Raw genomic sequence first — 12,903 nt, forward strand, 5'->3', positions numbered from 1 at the left:
AATGGGAAACTTATATAATTTGAGTATGACGAAAATGGATAGATGTTTCTCGAGTTTATTGAAAAATCGATTATAAATTCTATACACGATCGTTGGCACGCTTCGCAATTCAATCGCTGTAAGTCGATAATAATTCGATGGTTCTGCACGCAACCGGGATATCAAACTTATATCTCGATCGTGCAGTCACTGTTAAGTATACCGAAGATTCAACAGTACGTCCTTTTATAATATATTTCCTGCGATATATAATTATACGTGTGGTTATTTAGTATAATAATTCATGTCGATATTCCTTTAACGTACGAGCCGCTCGTCCTTTCTGCTTAGAGATTGATCTATGGAAATGCTGAAGAAGTTTGGTATATTGAGATATTGTATCTTTAGGCCTTCGAGACTTTTTTTAAAGGTATTATTTATAGCAACTATCTGATTAGATTTATAGTCGTATCGAATATAATTGTCTATTGATAACACAGTTTCCTGTTGCAAATAATCAGAACTTTGCTTGAGAATGTTAGATAAAACAAATAATCTTAATTCATAAATGAAGATACTAGGAACTTAATCCTTTCATATTTTTCAATTTGAAAAATTCCTATCTATTTATTGAATAATCGAGTTAACAAAATATACATGAACTAAAAGATTTGAAATCTGTAAGTATTATTTAATCTCTCTGTAATCCTCGAATTTTTCTATTTTTACCTTTCTTTCATTTGTTAGCAAACAAAAGAGATTTTTAATATTTTACAAAAATATTTAATTTCAAGTTAAAACAAAGAATCATACTTATCAACAACGATTTTCTCATATTTTGTTCAAGCTCGAGATATTTTTCAACGTTGGAAAAATACATTTGCATAAGCAATCATGCAAAAGAACATGGTAAAGTTAATTCTCTAGTAACTGCTATCGTTTAAATTTTAAATGAGATTTTAAGTTTTAGATACACATGTATACTAAATCGCCTATAATAAGAGACTACTGTATTGCAGATCACTTAACATACTTAAACGCGTGTCTTCAATGTCTGTTCATCCTAAAGGCAAAAAGTAATTTCAAGTTATACTTTAGTAGCTACATACACGCTTTTAACGTACCACGAAATGATCTATCATGCGACTTTATTAATTATTACCGATCGCATCTAAGAAACATAGGTACGCGATCGCGGTGTAGATTAACGTGTTCGAATCGTTGGAAAACACGATGTGCACTACGCCTGCTTTTTTCCTCGGAGCCGCAAATTAAAATCGGAGATGATTGTCTCGAATAGAAGGTTTCATTTACATCGCGAATATCGATCGCTCGCAGCCAGAAAGAAATGTATGCAAATATCATAATCGTACTATGCGATTTCATCGGCAGATAAAAAACCGGTGTGGCACGGCGCCTTGATAGCTCAGGTAGAAGGATTTCTATTTCAAGTCTAATGTAGACGTACTTTGAGGAATATTTTAACTTTGACTTTTTAATCTAGCAAATTTTAGACGTAGATTAATTTTCATTTGCATATTTACACATTCTAAATACTTGATCGTTAAACGATGGTATCATTCACGTAAGAATAAATAATTATTTGGATTGATTGAAATGAGGAACGTAAAATGAGAAAGCAGTATATGCATTGCGAGTTCCTCTTTCTTTATCCGAAGTTACTATCACCGTCATTGTACTTTCTTTTTCCTAAGCCTACTTTTGCCAACATTTTATTACCAAATTTCTTGCACATTTCTATTTAACTTCTGATACTTATTATAATTTAAAAACAAACATACAGTCCCACGAAGACGAGAATTTCAATCTGAAACATTTCTTTTACAAGGAACTATCCAAAATTTTGTTCGCAAGAAACAATTAAATAATTACATAACAAAATCAGAAAAGTCAATACAAACTTCATGATACGCAAAGTATTCAAGAAAATGTCCAAGAAATTAAAGCAATCGCACCAATAGCATGTATCATTGTTTGGAACGATAGCGAACCAGACTTGTACGATTTCAAAGAACAGGATACGTTTTCAGCTTATTGGGGAGTAGCCCCGAGTCACGACGATTTCCTCGGTTCTCGATGGACGATGATGATGAGAGACGGGGCTAATTCGCGAAACGGTGTCGGAGGCATCCTAGAGGCCCGGCTCCAAGGAACGGTCACGCCCTCCTTGTTACCCACGGCTTCTCCCTTTTCCCTTTTTCACGATAATATCTCGGCAAATATCGAGGCTGAGGAACCCTTTAACATCGGCCAGGCTGCCGCCTGCACGCGTAATACCCTAAAATTAAACAGACCACGGCGCCAGAGGCGAGGCGACCGTCACGTTGCCCTGAATCAGAGAACCGCAGAAATTGGTCAGGAATTGGCGAGCAATCGACCAGGAATCGATACTTTCTGCGCTCTTGCGGTACTGTTCAACATTGACATCTCGCGATGGAGCGCATCGATAAGCGTATCAACTCGTCTTGCATCGTTGCTCAAGCACGACGCCGTGTATCGACATGCGTCTACGATTTTGTCACTGCTTGAACACCGTTGGTCAACTGTAAATTATTTCATACGATGTTTAAGCATCCTTGGTCCAACTATCTCCGTGATATGTATTTTTTGAATCATACGTTTTTGTAGTTCTGATAGAACTATTTATGAATGTTTAAAATAATCGATAAATAATATGTATTATCTGTCTTTGTCCACGTGAAGTTTGATCCGAATGCTTTTAGACCTTTTAGAGAAATTTTCTCACTGTTGATTTTTAGCGTTTAGATACATTTGATACATACGAATTTTTGTATATAACGTTGAGTTTAGTTGAATTGTTAAAAGGTTAGAGGATTGCGTGTAATTCGTTGAATTTAACCTTTCGGATGGTTTTGAATATGTATTAGGAAACGAGTTTGTATTCTGTGCTAACAATGCGGATGCTTTTCATATTTATGAAGTCAGTTCATTTATCAAATTAACTGGGACGTTGCAATCGTGCGATCAATAATCTGTTATTTAACAAAGAAATTAATAATATGTAAGCATGCACTTCCTCTATTATGAGATAAAATCTTTCAGATGTAACCAGTTGCTTACACAGTTGTAGACATTTCCACTATACTTTTCTTGACTTCATTAATAATAGCGTAATAAACATTTTTCTCCTTTCTCGTGCTAACTGTACTATTCTTAAAAATCTCTAAGATACACCAACATAGTTTTACTTAAAATTAATGAATTTAAAAGTTAAGAAACACGGGCAACTTCAAATATTTCAACATATTTTGAGAAATGGAAAACTGCTAGATAAGACATTTTAACTAAGAACAGCGGTATATGTCGTAGAGAATATCAAATAAATTTTTTTCATAGGATTAGATTAGAGTGTTACGGTCGTGAAACGGTGATTAAATAAATGAAAAAATGTTAGATATACGAATAGAGAAAATTATTAAATAAAAATGACTTTATCAAAAACCTACTTTCGGTAAAGTTTTATGAAAAATTAAAAGACAGTTTGGTAAAAAGGCGGATGAAATACCTCGGATGTCCCGTTGTTCAACCACACTATACAACATCAGTCCTCTTCGTTCGTATTTTCCGTTGGTCTGTTCTTCTGCCATAAGCCAATGCGTAACTCGTTTCGCCTGTCGGATTCAATAGTGGAGCATCTAAAACATGTCGGATGAAAATAGATACGGCAATGTAGCCGAGACATTTTGCGCTCTCCTATCCGTCTGTGACGACGAATTCCGTTTTGCCGTTCCGAGTGAAGTACCGTTCGCTATGAGACGTGAATTCCTCGTATATTACGAAATTTTCCAACGTCGAGCTTTATCTTTCTCTCACGTGGTGTTCGACGGGTGAGGCTGAAATTTTTGTCACCGTCGATATACACACGCGGCGGGAAACGGTGAAACTGATTACCACAGTTATACTGCCGCGTAAATATCCACCGTGTATATTTAAATATTCATAAATCGGGCTTTTTATCCACGTATAATGAGATTTCTATGAAGTGAACGTTCGTAGAAGCTTAAATTAACGTCGTAAAATCACGAAATTGATTTCCTTTTAATTCATGGAATAGCAAGATCTCCGCGACGTCGAATGGAGATAAGTACTATACTCCTAATTACTTATCGTATAACTGTCTTTTGAAAGCTATAACGAGGACGTTTTTCTTAACTGACAAATTTCATTATTTTACGATAATACTCGGCAAAGTTCTTTCATTTAGCATATTAGCAAAAGCATATTACGAAAGCGATTCTAGCCTGTTTGATATAAGTTACCAACATTATCACTGAATCGCATATAACTTACGAACGCAGATTTTTCAGAACACGTAGAAATTTATTTCGATCGAATACTGTTCAATTATCGGTTACGTATGTAAGCAGAGAGGATAGTGAAACGGGTCGAGCGTAATTATTAATCAGTCTGATATATGCTGATTACGAAGACGAGAGATTCGCGTTAGTCTTTGGATTGCACTGTTTCATACGTGATGTCAACGACGTAGAAAATCTTCATAGTTCATGAACGCCTACTTAATAGCACGTTAGCCGGATAGATTATTAACCTAGCCACGTCCACTAATGCAGATCTTTTTCTGAGAATGTCGAAGTATCGGCAACTATAATGACTGAAAATTTACACCTAAACCTCTTTTAGATAGGATCTTCGCCGACGCACTTTCGTCGCCTCCATATCTGATGCACGTCACCTGCTTCTCTCCTTCTTCTGGCGCTATATAGCTTTATTCCGGCTAGCTCCTGAGTAACGTGACTCTCAGCTGACGACCACGCTATCCTTACTTCCATAGAACATGTATATCGGTACATTTGATCATTTAAATCGATTCATTATGTCTTGTATTTATACATCAGAAGGTTTCATTACACGTTCAGTTGGTATTTTGTGTGGGAAGGTGAGAATGAGTCGTTCCGACACGTAACTCGACAATGTTATAATTAAAGATATGTAACAAAAAAAAGATCAAATAAATTGCAATAAAAGTGTCGATCTTTTTAAACAAACGCATGACGCAATTTTTTTGGATATTAGTAGAAACCGAGCTTTCTCGTCTCAATGGATGAACGGTTTCCAATTTCGAATTTAATACATGATCTTTACTCTTCGTATGTTTTTATTTAAGAAAAAGTTGCGTATTCAATGGTGAGAACAATTTTAACAATAGCAAAGCAGAATGTCTGAAGAAAAGTAGAGAAAGGAAAGAAAAGAAAAAAGTAGTTTTTAGACAATTTGCTATGGATATTAAATAGTAATAAAATATTTATTTTGACCGAAACGTCTTGAAAATAATTAAATCTCTGTTTGATCGTCTCTGTGTCTATGTCCAACTGCTACTTTCTCTTTGAGAAAATTTGTTTTATCGCACGCATCAATTTGTCACTGATTTTATTTGACTGCGTGGACCTACGTAACTATTTTCGAAGGTTCGTTACTTGTCGTTCGGATCTTTCTCTTCGAACGAACCACCAGTTTCGTACTTGGACCTGGCCACCGACGTTGTACAGGGTAATTCTGGAAACTGGGACAGACTGGATAGCTTTCTAAGTGAGCGATAGTCAAGGAAATTCGTAGAGGGAAAGATTCAGCGTCGTGTGTACTATTGGAAGAATCAATCTTTTCGTGGAAAAATTTGGACTTATTATTAAAAGAAATGTATATATGAGAAAAAATATTGTGATTGGCCTAAAATACTTGTGTAATTTATAGAGAAAGACGATTTTCATATATTGTGACCACGAAAATTTTATTCATTTCAGAATGATTCACGGACATGCTTTCTGTAAATAATTGCTCACTTTTTAAAAAGTATGCTTCAGATTCTTACCATTTATTCGCATGCATTATAAACACGAAACTTAGTAGTGGAATTACTTGGAAATCACAAAACTCGAAAAATTTAGAAACTACAAACTCTTTAAAAAAGCTCCAAACTTATTCCTCTTTTTCTTTTTTTTTTTTTTTTTTTCAAACCGAAACCTGTTAATGGATGCGTAAAGAATTAGATGCAATACACAAGAACCCCCATGAAATACGACTATTGGACGCGCTATAAAACAAGAACCGGTGTTTCTTGATGTTGAGTTGACGCATCCTGCGTGAGGTCTTCAAAAGATGTGCATGATACGCGTTACATGGGATATAATGACTTACCGGAACAAACCATCGACGATAAATCAGAATCATTAGGGAATTGGCCGCGCCTTTCACTATTCCTAGTCATTTCATGCACCCGTCGTAAGATTTACGCCGCCCATAAAAATCTGTATCGTACCCATGGACGTCTGTTCTGGCCCCTGTTCGGCCCAAACCATAGAGGCTGTTCCTCTTAAGCGCGTAATGTGAATTACGAAGGCCAATCGAAAGGAAATGTCTTCTTCCTCGGCTCCCTTTCGGTAGACTCTCTCACAAGACTGTTCTTCACCTACGCTTTATAGTTCTCAGACTTCCTAATGAATGGTTTCCGAAGAGAATCGACGTTTAGTGTTCATTCGTGCTTTCCTTCAACGTTAAAGAGTGCTTTGAGGTCGCGTAAGAAAGCGAGTAATTTCATTGTGCGAGATAATTGCGTTGTCATTGAGATGGACGTTTAGGTGCTGAACAAGATTGCACGAAGAACTCTCTGCTATACAGCATGATGGATCAAAGGAAAGCCAAGGCTGGTCGAAGAAATATTATATATAGAATTTTTTAAATCAAGAAATATAACTTTCGTAACATATTTATTACGGGAAGTATACAATTTAATTTTTTTTTTACTTCGATATTCAACGTAGCAATGATGAGATATGGTTCGTTCATGTAAATATCAGAACACTTAGCATAGAGAACTGTCATGAATATACCACGTATATTATATGAAACTTTTCCCAATTACATCCAAACTATAGCGATACTGTCGTGATCATATTGGTTAAATTTGGAAACAATCGAAAATTGTATATACACATGTACAAGTTACAAGACGTATATTGGCAGTATATAGCGAGTACAAAATTAGTATACGCTATGAATAGCGATCTTAAACCATCGCACCAAATATTACATATATTTTCCAGCGGATTTCAAACTTTATCAAAGTAATCGTGATGATTGCGTCTTGCTATAGCCAATGAAGTTTCGGAATGTTCTGCGTAATACACGTAATAGGTTCATAAAAAGTCTTGACAAGTATTGAAATACTTTCGTGAGCCACCGTATCTCTGAAAAACAGCGAAACAGATACTTTGGCACGATAAAGTGGACAAGATTGAAAGCGTTCATCGTGGTTTCCTGTGAAATTTCCACGGAATCGTGTATCTCAGAAAGAAGAGGAGATTCATGCATATCATTTGAGCGGCGCTCGTGCCAATAAAAAGCGTGTAAAAAGATGTAAGTCGATGTGGCAAGAATGTTCACATACTGGAAACGCGTTACGCATAATTCCTTCGGTGTACGGGCGTCCGGAGTTCGTGTTGAATGAAAATCGAGAAACCGGGGCCCTCGCTCCACGTTTTCTTTCTATGTATATTCGCTGAAGATGAACGCCGCATCCGGATACTGGCAGGATAACGAGAAAACTTTACGACGCTGAGATACCGACAGTTTATGTCCCGCGAGCAATTTCTTAGTTTTTGTCTTTTATTGCGGAACGTACGCGCACGGACTAGCCTCGCGGAAATGAATGGAGTCGCGTATCCGTTGCGTCTTGCGGCCTTACAAATAAATAGCCAAGAAACCAAGACCATTCGTCGCGTAATATCCTACCATTTTCTACGAAACATCTTCTCATATCGGTCAACGAAAGTTGCTTTGCGAAGCAATCGCTTTATTCGAGTGATAAACATAATCCTCTGTTGTGTATATTTTAGACTTAAAATAGGTAAATTTGTTTCAAATCTAAGTTTACTAGGTTTTTAGAGCTTCGTGCAAGCGAGTCTTAGAGAAATAGAAACGAGACGAAGGTTGGTGAAAATAGAGGTCTTTACAGTTGCTTAATCTCTTAACCAAGGGAGGCGTGTTTATTCGATTATCGATCTCCTGAACAGCATAGTTTCTTTATTCAGAGATTCTTTGTCTTTCCACGTGTCGTTTCATTTCTGTTAAAAATAAATTGCCCATATTTACAAGTGTAAGGACTCAAATTGACTCAAGTTGGGTTTACGGCTATAAAAATCTCCAATTACAAGACGATCCGGTTAACAGACTAATGTTCTAGATGCTATAGATAAGCAAAGACATTCTGACGTGAATCGAGCATAATATTGCGATAGTAATTGCAACATTAGACACATCCAGCGACATACTCCTGAATTCCACCTGAATTCCATTTACTCGAACGAAACTTTAATCAGCGCTCGATCTTGCAATTTGCATTCATTTAATTGACCTCCTATTACATGAACGAAGAATCATAAGTAGAGAAGAAAATCGATAGGTTTCTATTACATAAATTATTAGTTCTCCAAATTTACATAAATGGAACTTCGCTGTTCACCTTCGTATACTATTATATTTTACCTACCAGAATAGGATTCCAAGACAGACAACAAGTGATTATCTCGGATATCCGTGGACCGTACCAAATCCATTTAGCCAATCCTGCGGCATTAACAGACTCACCGAGAAGCCGGTACCACACAGCTCGACAACAGAAGCATCGGTGGTGTGTTCGAAACCGGCCCTAGTCCGTACAGGGCTCAAAATTTTTCTCACGATACCAACGACTCGGGGATCGCTCGGCTCGGTAGTTTCCACCGTATTTACTTTCGAGGCACGGGCATAAATTAGTAGTACGTGCCACGCGTGTAACGAATACCCCCGTCCCTTGATTGGAGAGATTAGAAGGATTATAAGAGGTCCGCGGCTACAACCGCGGTCTCGTCGCTCGATTTTCTCAGTCGTTCGATCGCGTTCTGTAATATCCGTGAACGGGCGATAGACGCCGGATCCAGAGCTAAACGAGCGGTGGCCGTGCGTCTTAGCCAGTTGACAGCCACTCGAAAAGTCGGTTTTCTTTTTCCACCGGCCCCGGTATCGTACGATGAGAATCTTAATGTTAATACCACTTCGTGCACCGAGATCGTCCGTATGTGAGTGTCCACGCCGTGACTGCAGATCCGCCGATAAATAACGCTTTTTAATGCCTTATTCGTGCCACGCACAGGCTATCGTATTCACGTGTCTCGCCGATCTACCAGCCATCTACGATGCCACGTAGATGTAACTGGCGAGGATTGTCACCTGTCCGACCATTCGTCGTTCCAGACATTCAGCGTTGATGCCTTTTCTTTTCTCTCTCCCGTTCGACATTGTCATTCTATAGTTCACCTGAGAGATCGTGTAGTTCCGTTGAGTGATCGGTTTGATTGCAGCGATCGTGGCGATCCCGCGTTAATTAAACGCTGGGCACTGATTGACGTACGCGTGCGCACAGTCAATTGGGATCGGGCTAATGCGTTACTTATTGGACTAACATAATACTAACGCGATACTAATAGACGTCAGTTTAGAAAGGTCTTTAATTTAGAAAACGTTATACCCGAAATACGTTGGTTGCGTTAAAAAAAGGTTTACAAAAAGTTTAGCAGTTTATTTATCGCGTTATAGTGAGGAACCACTAAAAAATGGATTAGTTTGATAAAGTATACAGAGACAGATTCGTTTATAGTTATTATATATTTTTATAGTCTTTCGTTTATATCAAAATATTTGTACAAAATATTCATAGAAAATTAACGGATTAACTGCACCAAAATAAAAGATGTCAAAATTAAAGAATGAGCAGGTGCATATAATACTCAGTAACCAAGAGATAAGAGAACATAATTTACAATATTAATTACAATATTAATTAATAATAGTTACATAATTCACAAATCCGATCATCGAACATTGTCCCACTTTCTCGCACTATCAGCAAGAAACTGTCATCACGATAGTTCCCATTTCGTTCGTGCGGAACCGCGAACAAACCGCGAATACCATTACACGTTCGCGGTCACAAAAATAAAAGCATTGGTCTAGAAGTATCTTCCTGGTTCATGGTGAACGGAAGCGGCTGGCGTATCTTAGTTAGGGATGAGTCAAGCCACATCTCTCTCAAGACTGCTCAGACTAATTGAGAAATGGAGCAAATCGGATCCACCGGATGAATAATTGTTTACACGAGTTCAGGGCGGCCGTTTAGCGTGTCGGCTGTGTTCTGCGCAATGTATCCATCGCGCCTACTCATCCGTATCCCCTAGGATGAGAGATCGGTCCGTGTTTCGTGCATCGAGATGCCTGATAGCCTTCTTCGACCACGCCACGGAATCATTTCCTGCGAATCGTTCCGGCGATGACTCGAATGAGAAGAATGCTGATCGTCGATTGAACTTTTGCCCGGCTTTCTTCGCTCCATTTTCATTCTTTTTATTATTACGTCGATGAAGTAGAGTATTTTATAATTTATCGGTGAGGGAAGTTTGTATTGATACTTTATCGCCAGCAGATATTTTATTAGAGATTCCGTCGAAAAAATCGGAAGAATCGTTGCTTTGAGGATACAGTCACGCCTTGTAGTAATTTAAGTGAAGCAACAGATACGAACTGAAAATCGGTGAAAATTAAAAATTTTAGACGTTTTATAAATTCATAGACAACCAAGTGTTCGTAGTAATAAATTCTGCGCTTTTGAATATGAAACCTGCATCTTTCATTTTCTTCCAATAAATAAAATTTAAATACGGCAGCGGACTTTAGAAGAATTCACGACTGGAGGCTTTGAGAGCAACGGGTATTGTTATCGGTCAGTCATCGAATTCTCGATATATGCTAATGCCACTGAACTCTTTTTCTCAAACCTGTAATACGGCAACATTATCGAACCATTGAGATATACCGAAGAACATAAAATATCAAGTGTAACTTACTACAAGCGTATCTCGTATTGCATGCTATTATCACTCATGTCTTTAACAAGTAGCTCATACATGAATTATTATAATTTATACATGCATACGTAACCTCTACGCGCTACCGTAATCTCATTCCAGACGTATTAAATCGCTGAACCAAGTACGTATCACGTTAATAACTTACGCGCAATACCTATTATCTATTCCTCGAATCTCGTCTGGAGTCCAGCAACAACAGCAAATTAACTCGGTTAATTGTTACAACCAACCCCTATTGTCCCACGCTTAACCGATCTAGATAATCGATCCGGAACCTTGTTGCTCTATCTGCAATAATCGATCGGCGAACAGATTGCGCAGTTCGTCTCCTCGTGTCGTACACGAAATCTATTAACCAGGCAGCACGCGAATCCAGTGATTCTTAATAACGAGCGTATTAGCATAATGCTATTAAACGTTGATCGTATCTCGGTGATATCGTCAAACGAGACGCGTTTTAATACCATTGCAACCGGTCACGGCGAATAGTCGACGTGTATTAGCAGCAGATTTGCGAGCAACAAAAGGACATATATTAACACTCGTGGGGTACTAAATCGTATCTTGTGGCGGAAGATATACGATAAAGTAGGTACTCGGCACAGGGCGTGTAGGTATAATTCACCGTTTCTATTTGTTTCGATAATTAATGGCACAACACGAGGTCGGCAACGCCGTATAGGATCGTAAAAAGAATTCCTTCTGACCAGGGTAGGCTAAAAGACCCGTGGCGCTTTGACAGAGTGGATTTTCACGGGTTATTCGTTCCTCTATAGTACAAAGGTGCGAAGATGGGCCGTGGGATCGGCTACCGATTTCGAACACCCACAAGGCTACCGAATCGAAGCTGCATTCACACACAGCGGATCATGAAATTATTTAAACACCATAGAGAATTTTTATGGATATATTGTACATATATGAAACTTGTTGAAATTACGTTCACGAATGTCGTGATTATACTGGTCGGATTCGAAAGCAATCTGAAAATGTATTATATTGAAGTTACAGTATATTTATCGGAAACATGTATCGAGTAAAAAGTTAATACGTAGCATGAACAGGTATCTTAAGCGTATAATAAGGATCGAAACGAATGTTGAAGCTTATAACGGATAATTGAGTGTTTAAATACTTCTGTGATCTCTGTAAAATATATATTTGCGTTAATTATTTTGTATCTTCTATGTACATTATTTGATTTGTTTCAGACTTCGCCAATGTAATCATCGTGGTCGAGTCTCGTTACTCATTATGATAACCTCATTAATGCTAATGAAGAACAAGTTCGAATACTTTCGTCAGCTACTAAGATTACACACCTTTAAGCTTGTCGCCATAAAATGTCTTCTGCTTTTTTCTTTTTCAGCTTTTCCTTCTTTTCCTCATCCCGTATTGAGTTGACGCTCTAAAGCGCCATTCTAGCCGCGAAAGTGCATCGATAAAAGTTTTTGTTGTCGAACCGTTTACTATAATTGGTGGATACAAATGAGAGTCTCGCATATTTTCTTCTGTATGTAAAAACATGGCAAGAGGAAAGAAGCGAAATGGAGAAATAATGGTTCGTGATCTTCTTTTACATTTATGTTTTGTGATGCTTCCAGATTCGTGTTTTGTCTACCTTTATCTTTGTTTTCTGTTCGAGCTCAGCTGAAAGAAACAAAAGTTTATTTATTACTGAGATTTCCTTTTTAATCCTGCAGCAGATTTAATTTTATATCTTGGTTGAGTTCCATATACCCTATCGTATCTTTAAATTAGATCTGTTCTTACGTGCGAGTTCTTATTTGCGAATTGTAAATGTTATTCTACAAATATGTCTGTTATTAATACGATTGTGATTCTGTGTAACGAGTTTTCGAATTTTCGCGATCTTAGAAGGTAATTACAAGCTTTTGACAAAGTATTCACGTATAAAAAAGTTCAATAACAGGCAAGCGTTTTATTCACAAAGGAAGGTGCATCG

This window comes from Bombus huntii, chromosome 2 (assembly GCF_024542735.1).
Source record: "Bombus huntii isolate Logan2020A chromosome 2, iyBomHunt1.1, whole genome shotgun sequence".
Classification (NCBI taxonomy): domain Eukaryota; kingdom Metazoa; phylum Arthropoda; class Insecta; order Hymenoptera; family Apidae; genus Bombus; species Bombus huntii.